This window comes from Lissotriton vulgaris, chromosome 7 (genome assembly GCF_964263255.1).
Source record: "Lissotriton vulgaris chromosome 7, aLisVul1.2, whole genome shotgun sequence".
NCBI lineage: Eukaryota > Metazoa > Chordata > Amphibia > Caudata > Salamandridae > Lissotriton > Lissotriton vulgaris.
In genome coordinates this window covers 414,794,042-414,806,068 of record NC_141695.1, presented here as the reverse complement: position 1 = coordinate 414,806,068, position 12,027 = coordinate 414,794,042, and the positions used below count along the sequence as shown (strand labels likewise).

The following is a 12,027-nucleotide window of genomic DNA, read 5'->3' as shown; positions in this document are numbered from 1 at the left end:
GAGGAAACGGTCGACAGAACCAACTGTCAACTGTCATCGGCAAGCTGACGTCAGCGCGTCACTCGCAGCTGTGTTGTTAACTGCATCGGCTGAGAGCGGTGAAGCAGCGTGAGCGCGTCATCGTGCACAATCGAGTGCGTGCCGCCATTTTGTCGAAGTTTTGTTTTCCTCTCAAGGTTGTTCGGCGCTTCCTCATCACTGAAGAGTAACTGAAACGAAAACAGAGAAGTAGTGAATTACAGGTACTCTAAAATTTATGTTTTTTGTAGCGAGTTGTAGGAAACGTGAATTCTTCTAGTCAAAGTATATTTCTTCACCAGAATAGCGTGGTTTATTAAAAAAGAGACCTTTGAGGAGGATAAAGTTCAAATGGCTAATGAAAGCAATTTTTGTGCTCCAGTACATTTTCTTGAGACACCAGGCAAACCTGTCATGACATGGAAAAATTGGTACAGTGCATTTGACAATTATCTGGTACCTATAAATGGCATAAGATTTGAACCAGAACGGAAAAAAGCTATTCTTTATGGGTTATTGGGTGTTGCTGGTCAAGAAATGTTTTATAGTTTACCAGAATATGAACCCGCACCTGGACAATTTATTCCTCTCGACGAATTCCAAGAAGCTATTAAGAGACTGGAAAGACAGTTTGATGGGGAGGAAATAATGGTGGGCAGACATCGATTTGCTATGAGAAAGCAATCGGAGTCCGAGAATATAGAGGAATATTTAGGTAGTCTAAGTGTTTTGGCTGCCAAATGTGGGTTTGGTGACAGGGTAGATGAATATTTACGTGATCAATTTGTGTTCCATTGCCATAAAGTCAAGATTCAAGAGCTTTTGTTAGCATGTAAGAATCCCTCCTTATCGGAAGTTATAGATATTGCAAAGGGAATTGAACGTTCATTGGAGGGCAGAAGAGAGTTAGCCAGGTCAAGTGTCTCAACCAGTAAGGAGGAGTTACGTTTGCAGCTGGAAAAACTGGTAAAAGAAAAAGTTATTGAGCCTGCAGATTCAGCAGAGTGGATTTTGGGGATAGTTTTGATAAAGAAGAAAACTGTGAGTATCGCCTGTGTGCCGATTTAAGATCATTGAACAAGAACATATTAGTAGATTGTTTCCCATTACACAGGATTCAAAAGATTTTAGCCAACACCTCTGGATCCAAATATTTTTCCTTAATAGATCTTAAATAGGCATACCACCAGGTTAAGCTGGATGAAAAATCAAAGACGTTAACCACCTTCATCACTCCCTTGGGAGCGTTCAGATATGTTCATCTACCTTTTGGGTTGGCATCTTCTGCCAGTGTTTTTCAGAAGCTAATGGAGAACATGTTCGGCGGGATTGAGGGAGTGCAGAAGTTCCAGGATGACATACTGGTTCACGCAGATTCAGAAAGCAAGCACAACGAGATCTTGGATACAGTATTAAACAAACTACAAGAGAAAGGTATGACAGCCTCGAGAGATAAATGTACATTTTTTAAAACTGAGATTGAGTATTTAGGTCATGTACTCAGTGCGGATGGCATCAAACCAAAGCTTAATCTCGTGCAAGCAATAACAGATGCACCCAATCCTGATGGTAAGGACGCACTCAGGTCGTTCCTAGGCCTTAGCAAGTACTACTCCAGGTTCATCGAGGGTTATGCTAGGATGCTGGAACCATTAAGGGCACTGTTGCGCGAAGGGCAAAGTTTTAATTGGGAGGAGCAGCATGATGTGGCATTCAAAGAGGTAAAAGAAGCAATTGTTAAAGCACCCACATTGAAACCTTTTGATTCACATGGTTATAATGTCATTAGAGTTGACTCAAGTTCAGTGGGCATTTGTGCAGTATTCTCCCAAAAAGTAGGGAAGCATACCCACACAGTTGCTTTCATTTCTCGAAGATTAAATGATACCGAGAAGAATTACAGTACCATAGAAAGAGAGGCGCTAGCCTGTGTTTGGGCCGTTGAGAAGCTAAAGATGTACATTTGGGGCAAGGAATTTGAGTTAATCGCAGATGACAAACCCCTCATATATCTGTTCGATGGGTACGGTAGGGGTAACGGAAGAGCATCCTCTAGGTTGGTGAGATTGTTGGCCAGACTACAGGAATATAATTTTTCTATTAAACATATTTCAGGCAGGTGCAACATCAGAGCGGACTTTCTTTCCCGTTTGCCTACAGAATGTCAAGATAATCAAATAATTGAGGAAACAGAGTGTGTGGTGTCTAATGTAGATGTTGTACAGCAATGCAATATGACCATTTCGAACGAAGAGTGGGCTGAGGCCATGGTTAAGGATTTAGTTATGTCTAAGGTCAAGAAATATATGTCTACTTCATGGCCTCCCATACGTAATCTTTCATCTGACCTTAGAACATTTGTGCAAGTGGCCAATGAATTGAGTATAGTGAAAGGGTTTATCAGAAGAGGGGATTTGCTTGTTCCCCCCACCAGTGTTAGGAACAGGATAATAGACATGGCGCACAAAACGCATTTGGGAGCCACCATGACTAAAAGACGCCTCAAAGAACATTACTGGTGGCCCGGCATGGACCTTGATGTGAACTTATTTGTGGAAAAGTGTGCTGCCTGCACAAAATCGGACAAACATTGGAAATTAAGAACTAATGAGATGCAATTAGTTTCCATCCAGAATTCAGCGTGGTTTAAGATTGCTATTGACATGGCAGGAACGTTCCAACGGCTTGGACAGGACGCTAAATTCATAATTGCAGCCAGTGACTACTACTCGAAGTGGATATACCACAAATTTGTTAGCACTATAGATTCTGACACAGTCATTGATTTTCTACGCATGTGCTTTGACATAGAAGGTAGTCCACGTATTATTGTTTCAGACAATGGCAAACAACTTACGTCAAGCAAAATTACAGATTTTTTCAAATCACATGGGATTACCCAGGAGAAAACTCCCTTGTATTCTCCAAAATCTAATGGACAAATTGAACGAGTCAAATGGTTCCTCAAGGAAGGTATTCAACTTGCCCTGGCATCAAACCTACCAGTGAAAGACTTTATAAGAGAAAGGGTGTTTACTTATAATATAAATAAGGGCTGCACTCTCAACACTGAGAGATGTCCTCTAGGATCCAGAAATGTCCTTGAATCAAGGTTTCACAAAGAGATTATGACTCTACTCCAAGAGTTGTAGTCTGAATATTTTATTCACATATGTTCATGGCTTGTTATGTTCACAAGCGTTTGTTATTGTTCCTGTTCCATTAACATTTTGCACTCATACCATCCCAATGCATTTCGGCATTTCCATTATGCCTTCATCTGGGGATATATTTCGCGAAAGTACAAATGCGCGTCTGTGACGGTAAAGGCTGTAGCTGGGTTCCTTTACCGTCACAGACGCGCATTTGTACTTTCGCGAAATATATCCCCAGATGAAGGCATAATGGAAATGCCGAAATGCATTGGGATGGTATGAGTGCAAAATGTTAATGGAACAGGAACAATAACAAACGCTTGTGAACATAACAAGCCATGAACATATGTGAATAAAATATTCAGACTACAACTCTTGGAGTAGAGTCATAATCTCTTTGTGAAACCTTGATTCAAGGACATTTCTGGATCCTAGAGGACATCTCTCAGTGTTGAGAGTGCAGCCCTTATTTTCAGTACACTACGCCTCCAGGCAGAAGGCGATACTCTGGAGATCCATACAAACTTAAAAACTTATTTTTAAAAAAACGCTGTGCGCCCGGCAAAAAATCCTTCTTTACTTATAATATAACACACAACTCTGTCACAGGTTTTCACCGTTCTTTTTGTTGAGGGGAAGGAGATGTGACCACGACATCACTCCCAAGTTTCTGTTGTCAGGGAATGAATTGCCTCCCTCCATCATTATAGATGATGATCAATTGCATGTTAAGATAAGAATAACTGAGTGTCAATTGAAAAGTAAACAATATCATGACAAGGTGCATAGGGCTATTAACAAGGAATTCCTTAAAGGAGATTGGGCGTTAGCCACCAAGCCAGGTCATCAGGTCAAGGGCGAGTCCAGGTACTTTGCCCCTGAAGAAGTGGCGGAAGTCTCGGAAAGTGCTGTTCGCCTTAAATATTCAGGGTGGCGCAATAGAAGTGATGTAATCAGAATTAACAAACAGCAGGCTGATGTGTGGCATAGTAATCAGGTTGGTGAAAGAGGCTACAATGAGGAGTACTCATGGTTAAATAAGTTAAATGGTAATGAAGAATGTATACCTATCACCCATGCAGTCAGTTCTAGTTCTAAGGGGGACTGTCAGGGTGGTGGTGAAAGCAGAACGGGGTACAGTTACAATGATATGTGTGATGTTAATAATGAACCAGTGAGTGAAGAAGAAGACATTGACCAAGTTGATGCCAGTGACAATGTATGCAGTTATGTTCCTTCCTCTAGGACCGCAGTATCTTCTGATGAAGGCTGCATACACGGAGGGTGGCAGCGAACATGTACCAGGTCGGGCAGGATTGCAAAGTTGCCCAGTATGTACAAAGAGTATGATGTGAGTTAATGCTTCCTTTAGAAAGGGAGATGTTGTAGGTCTAGTTGTTTACGGTTTGCCCTTAGGCTATTGGCCAGATGGCTCGTGCAGCTGTGCGCTGTCACATTGTATATAAGTGACGTCAGCGCCAAAGCCGGCACTGACAGCTGTATCCTTCTTCCCTGTCGGTCATCTGTTCCCTCCCCGCAAGCTCCGTTTGTATAATAAACACTTCATGTTTAACGGCAGTTTGCGTGTCTACTTATGTTCATCACTACACCCTGTTATAATCTGCACTCTTTCTCTTACTTTATCAACATTTATAAAACCGGGCAAGATTTTCTTATCAAGGGCCATCTTTAATCGAGAAATTCCTCAGGTGATTAATGGGGCATTATTTTGCACTTCTATATATATTCTACTCTCTTTCCTTAAAATCAAGAAACCCACCCCTCTAATTATATGGGTTGCCTTCGCTGTTTCGTAGCCATTTTAAAGTATCCATCACCACATATTTTGTGGTGTGGGCACTTAGAGGTCTACACTATAAGGGTGTTAATAACGGACTGACCACCTTCAAAAATTGTAATATTTACATTAATTTATTCTTAATCTTCGCACTGTTGTAGTACGCACTCTTCCTATTTTTTCTCATGATTTGTAAACCAGAGCGAGTTTAACTTCCAACCTAATTTTTAATCAAGAAATTCACTGCGTGATTCTTAGGGAAATTATACGCCCTATGTATATGCTCATCTGTCTCGCCTGAGCTCATAGAACCTCATTATTATGGTTTCGGAGGCCTTAGCTATTTCACAGCCATTTTGGAGTCTTCCATTATTACTTATTACAATCACAGATGCTCAACTCAACATAATATTGTAAATGGATAATCTGTTTAATTTTTTTTTATACATAGTGATACCTATGGACTCTCCTGAAAATTCAATGTTAGGGGGGGGGGAATATTACTGCATCATTATCTATATAGCCTTTCCCACTCTTCGTGGCTATTAAGGCCATGTGTAAACGTTTTAAATTTACACATACAAAACTGTTCCCTCAACTTTCATTTTCTGTCTACATTTCCTCCTCTCTTTGATGTTTCCGTTCTCTCCAGAACACACCAGCGTAGTTCTTCCACTTTGTTTCCGCTGGCTCCAGTGTGCAGTGAGTGGGGCATTAGACTTATTTGTTCTAATAGCATATCTGTGTTCATTCAGGCGAACACGAATTTCTCTCATCGTCTTGCCTACGTATCGCTTTCCACAGGGACACATAATTAAATAGATTACGTTCTTTGATCTGCAATTGAACATCTCTTTGAATGTATACTCTATATCATTCAACACAATGTTCTGCCCTGTTATCACTGATTTACAGTTGGATCATGAGTCACAAGGAAAAGTACCAATTATTTTGCTATTTGTATCAATACTTCTCTGTTGTGCTCTACTTTTCTCTCTGTAGGTTTTCAGTAGTGTATTCCTAATGGTTCTGTTCCTCCTATAGGAGAACATAGGTTTTTCAATTTGCACTAAATTCCTGTCCTGTAAGAGACTCCAGTTTCTGTTAATTATACTTTTTAATTTTATTGTTGATTGTGGAGAAATTGGTACAAAGGTTATTTTATTCTTTGATTTTTCTCTCCTAATATCCTCAAACAACGAATCGCGATTATAATATTTTGCTCTTTTATAAGCCTGTTTAATGATTCTATTAGGGTAGCCTCTCAATGATACTTTCTTTTTAAGGTTCTCTGCATGTTTTTCAAATGCTTATCAGAATAGTTTCTGCGTAAACGCAGAAACTGGCCAAAAGGAATATTATCCTTTTGAGACTTTGGAATGAATGACGAGTGATATTAGCCAAACAGATCATTATTTCGAATACTTAGATACTTACCAAGGAAACACTTTGTGTTTAAATAATGCTCTATAGTAAGTAACATAACTCGTGACTTGATTCCTCACTATACTTATCTCCTGTGCCTTAATGTTCATAAAACAGGCAGTGGCAAGAAAATGTTCAGTTCGTGGTTGGCCCTTTAATCTCAAAAATATGGGTGATTTCTTGTAGAAAATAAGCTTGACGGCAAACACCTTTCTCCTTACAAACCAGCTACAAATACGCGCCCTGGTCCTTTCCCATTGTGGAATTCATGCACGTTTGCAGGAAGAGTCACTTCACATTCTTTTGCCTTTCTACGACCCCTGCCCCCACCCTTCCCTAAGGGACATCTTACAGGATTATGGGAGCCCAATGTAAGCGTATTTTCGGGGCCCCTGTTCAGGGGAGTTTTGAATTTATGATCCAATTTCAGCCCTTTCATGCCTACTTTGGCCAGGTCAATTTTGGTGCGCAATGCAGTAGGTCTCACATTTGCAACAATTTGAGCTCTTGGCATTGTAAATGACAATGCCTTTTATTTATGTGTTGGTTTTTAAAACATAAAGAAAAGGCATTATTATTTACAATGCCAATAGCTTAAACTCTCACAAATGCAAGACATATTGCATTGCAAATGCTTGTTTGAGTTTGGGCTGCCGGGGGAGAACTTTTTCTTTTGTTTGTTAAGGGAAATAAGGATCAGTGTGCATGTCGTGCTGATGTTCTTTCACTGAAAGTGAAATGAGCAGATCGGCTCATTTTATGTTGACTGGCTCAGTGCTCAGTCTTGCATGGACGAGGTATAATTGAAAAGTGGAGGATCAATCTAGGGCCAAGGGGAGTCCTCACAATGGACTCCCATTAACCCTGGTTTGATCTATCCTGTCATGGACGCTTGGCCCAGCCTCACAAGTGGGTTAGCACTTTTATTGGTGGAGTACTGGGTGTTAGGAATTTTGTGGAGCCCTACAGATTTCCAAAGTTTGTTTTTCAGAAATTCAAGGAACATGTTTGATTTTGGGCAAAGTTTAAGGTTCGCTGGCATTTTGGGTAAGAAACAATTGTGGGATTTGTATGAGGTACACCGCCCTGTATTCCCTCGGTACCTAGTTTACAGAAAGGGTTGGGTTTAATAGGCTTCCCTGGGTGGCTGCTAATCCTAGGCCCAAACATTACAGCTAACAGCTATCATGACCAAATTGTGTCATTTCCTGACATGAAATATTGATGTTTCCAAACTGAAATTTGGGCTCTTTCTTGTCGCAAGTGGTAGGCCTACCCACACAAGTGAGGTACAATTTTTATTGGGAGACTTGTGGGAATGCTGGATGGCAGGGAATATGTAGCCCACTGCAGATTCTGGAACTTTCCGCCCCAGAAGTGTGAGTAAATGTGTATTTGTAAACAAAGTATAATGTTTGCAAGCACTTCTGAGTAAAAGAACCTGGTCAGAGTGCCACTACTCATGCTACCCTGGATTCCCCCATGTATCTAGATGTCAGAAATGTACAGGTTAGCAGACTTCCCTGGGTGCCAGCTGAGCTAGGCCCCAAATTCCACAGCCGCAAACATTGCATAAAAGGTTAGTTTCCGATAGGAAAATATGATCTGTTTATGTTACGTTTTGAGCTTTTCCTTTTGCTGACACAATGCCCAACCACAGAAGTGAGGTACCATTTGTATTTGAAGTCTCAGAGGAACACTGAGTGATAGTAAATTTGTGGATCTCCACAGATTTCAGACCTCACAGACATATGAGGTGTGTGTTTTTAGGCACTGTTCAAGGTTTATCAGGGCTCTGAGTAAAATACCTCACTAGACCCACACATCAGACCACCCTGGATACACTCTTGTTTTTAGAAATGTCTTGGTATGGTGGTTTTCCTGGGTGGCAGCTGAGCTAGGGGACAAAATCCACAGCTACCTGCATTGTAAAGAAGCATGGATTTTTCTGGGTACCACATGATGTCTCCAGGTCGAGTTGTGGGGTGTAGTATGTCGCAGGTGCTAGGCCTAGAGACACAAAGGGGATAAAAATTGTATTGAGAGATATATCGAAACTCAAAATAGTAAAACATTTGTTGTTACCAATTTGATTTCCCTGCATTTGTGCCTCTCAAATGTAAGCCAGTGTGATAGAAAGTCATTTTGCACAATGCTCTCTGAATTGCATGTTAGTATGAGTACCCATAAATTCGGAGATGCAGAAAGAACCACTGCTCCTAAACTCAGTATCTGGTCTGTCATTCAGAAGTACATAGGTTTCCTACATCCCCATATTTCCCTCTTTATTTTACCATGTGAATTGCTCTATACTCGGTACACTTATGCTTCTCCTTACTTGAAAACCGGCTAGACTTTGCCGGCTCCCAGGTTCATCCTGAACTCTTTGCACAACCTTTAAGACCGATCCCCAGTACCTTACATTAAACTTCATTCTCATCCTATGCTACACTTCTCCTTTGCACTCTATCATATATCTTAAAGCCTACTACTGCTGTGTCTTATTCCACACCTATAGTTGATCCTCACGCCTCCGAGTGGCTACTAAGCCATGATCTGCCTTTGATCTCCCGAGAGCAGGAGTTCTTAAATGTGCTACTTCTCCCAAGTAAGACGTCCAGTCTGAGAACCCGATCCCACTCCTTTTTATTCTCCTACACTTGACCCACCCACCACCTCGGCTACTTCCTTTGTCTCATATGGATCCACAAAGTTCTACCAAAATCACTTTCTGTAAACAGCTAAAAACGTTTCTTTTCTCCACTTAAATGTTTCTCAAAGCAATGACCTCATAAGGCACTATCCTCTCTTCTCAGCGCCTGCACGCCTTAGGGCAGCAGCTGCGCTTTACAAAACCCCTTTTCATTTCATTTAATTTCAACCTTTGGGTCAATTTGCTCATTAATTCATTTACCCCCGGAATCTAACAAAAAATCTTCCAACACCCTAAAACACTGACTCCTCAAATCCCACCCTTAAACACTGGTATCTGACCCCTATTATTTGCCACCAGAGGAACGATAATCAGTGATCTCATTTTCTTTAGAAATAGGTGCAAGCAATAAAGGAAAGCCCTGCTGTCAATACTCTTGATCTCTGCAACTAGGAAAATCCAGCATGGACTCAAACTATCGGTAGCCCATTCCTCGGAGTGCAAAGCAGCTGTCACCATAACCATCTACAACAACAGCGTAATGCTCATCAAGGCTCAGATGGCCACCGTAAACTTTTTGAAGAATTATTTTCATTCATTAAGAACACCTTCAACACTAATCCCACCATAGATCTGGTAACTACTGCCCACCACTCTTGCTCACTGACTCTTTCTACACAGAGAGTAACCACTTTGGATCAACATAATGAAAGATTCTTCTCCAGCTCTACCTCTCTTCCTCCCTCCCTCAATATCTCTGCTACATACTAACCTCAATCTCTCCACAAATGCTGCTCCTCCTATACCTCGATCTCCCCTGAATTCTGCTTCTCCTACAACACCAAATGACACTCCAGTAGCTTGCCCCAGCACCCATCCTGCAAGCACTCTTTGACCTATTTCTAACTGTAACACAACCTACCCTTTCTCGTGCCCTCTCCCACAACGCATCTTCAGCCCAGCCCCACAGTAATTCCCTCTTATCCATTACCTCAAGACCCGTCAACCAGCCCCCAATCCTCAATGGCTTCCAAACTGGACGAGATTACAAAAACCCTACAAGATCTCAAAGCGAACCTACACAAGCTCATCCACTTCACAACAATGACAACAGCTATCTGGAGCCTAATAAGAGCCTCACGATACATACCCCCACACAGGACCTAACACCCTTTCTTAACCTGAACGCATCACCCCACCAACCAGACCTCTCCCTCCACTTGGCCCCCGCTTTGATCTCTGAGAAAAAAACCCTATCCCAACGTACCTTCATGACCAACTAGATGTAAAGCTCCCTTATCACACAGTGATCTCTAAACCCTACTATTAACGTACAATTTTTTTCACCCTCAGAACTCCTATAGTCAGTTAACTATCCAGGTCATCACACTAGCCATCCAAGCTCCTAGACTCAACCACAGAGCTGTTAACAAACATAACCTCAGAAAAATTAACCTCACACACTCTAACCCAGATCCCCACAAAACCCAACTGAAATCCAAGCTAATCAACTGCAGATCTGCCTCAAAACAAGCAGGAGATATTTCTGACCTGCTATCTGCACACAAACTTGACCTCCTTATCCTAATCAAAAGCTGGCTAAATGACATCACTGCACCTGTCAGGGACATTCTAGTCCCCCCTAACCATGGTATTACCAGACTAGATCAACCCCACTGACGAGGTGGCTGCATCACCGGCATACACAGCCTCAACCTATCAGTCATACAGGCACAATCTCCTATCTTACGCACCTGTGAGTACCTTTGCCTTAATACCTCAAGCAACAACTGATCCTTTTGCAAGATACACATGATATACCACCCTACAGGTGACAACCTAGGGGCTCATTTATGAGTCCCTGCGTCACTTTTGTTCCTACCAGAACGTCACTTTTTGTGACGCACCAGTGGTGTAAAACATTCGTCATATTGCACAATATTTACGAAGTGACACGTCTAGGAAGATGCGTCACTTCGTAAATCCCTGCGATACATTATATCTGCGCCAGGTATAATGTATGAAGGGTGAGCGTACCCCCGCAATAAAGGGTCGTAGGAGTGGTGCAGCGAAATCTATGAGATTTTGCTGCTCCACTTCTAGGACGCTAATGCGTCAAAATCTTACACCTTCCTCAAGGCAGGCATAAGGGTGACACATGCCCTTGGGGCTTTCCCCATGTGAAAGGAACATTGCTGGAGTTGCATCAGGCTTCTGACACAACTCCAGCAATGCGCCACTTTTTGCACTGACAGAGACGTCAGTTATACTGACGTATCTGTCCTTCCTTGCGACAAGATGTGTCATATTGTAAATATGATGCATCATTGATGTCGCAAGGAGGGTGCACTGAAAAGTGGCGCATCGCTGTTTTCACGCAGCGATGCACCACTTCTCGTAAATGAGGCCCCTAGATTGTATTGAACAAATCATAGAAACCATTGGAACAAATGCAGGTCAACATTGCCCTCAAATATTCATCAAAAATTTCAATCTACATTGGAGTTACCTGAATGATCCAGCAATGAGTTGAATTGGCAGTAGTAACTGGTGCTTGGAATTGGCACCAGCGACATGTTCTAGGAAAACTAGCACCCCTGTGAGGCATAACACGTGGAAAAGTGGGCAGAGTCTAGTAGGGGTTTGACTGGTAACTTGTTCAAGTATACAAGCGGACGCTGTGTGTTAACTTGCCTGTTGCCCATGAGGAACCAGAAGGGTCAGTGTGTCCTCACACACTCAAGAAGTGTGTTGTTATTCCCTGCAAAGACTTTGCCACCCTGCTGTTTGAAAGACATTTCCTGTGTATTCGTTTTTTCCCACTGATTTAGGGTGAACCCTCTTCACTCGGTGTGGAGAATTGGCTGCTCCCAATTGATGTTATCTGGTAGCGAGTGTGTCTCTGGAGGAGAAAAATAGATATGCAGGCGTAATCATTTCTGGTAAAGACCGACACTCCTGGGAGCCGTTATGCTGAT

At 42.0% G+C, this 12,027-nt stretch overlaps 1 protein-coding gene across 3 annotated transcripts in view; it reads left to right on the top strand.

Moving 5' to 3' along the window:
- The window catches only part of LOC147701764 (sulfotransferase 2A1-like), a 580,744-nt gene that overhangs the window by 269,225 nt on the left and 299,492 nt on the right, over window positions 1-12,027 (top strand). The gene's annotated exons all lie outside the window — the stretch shown is intronic.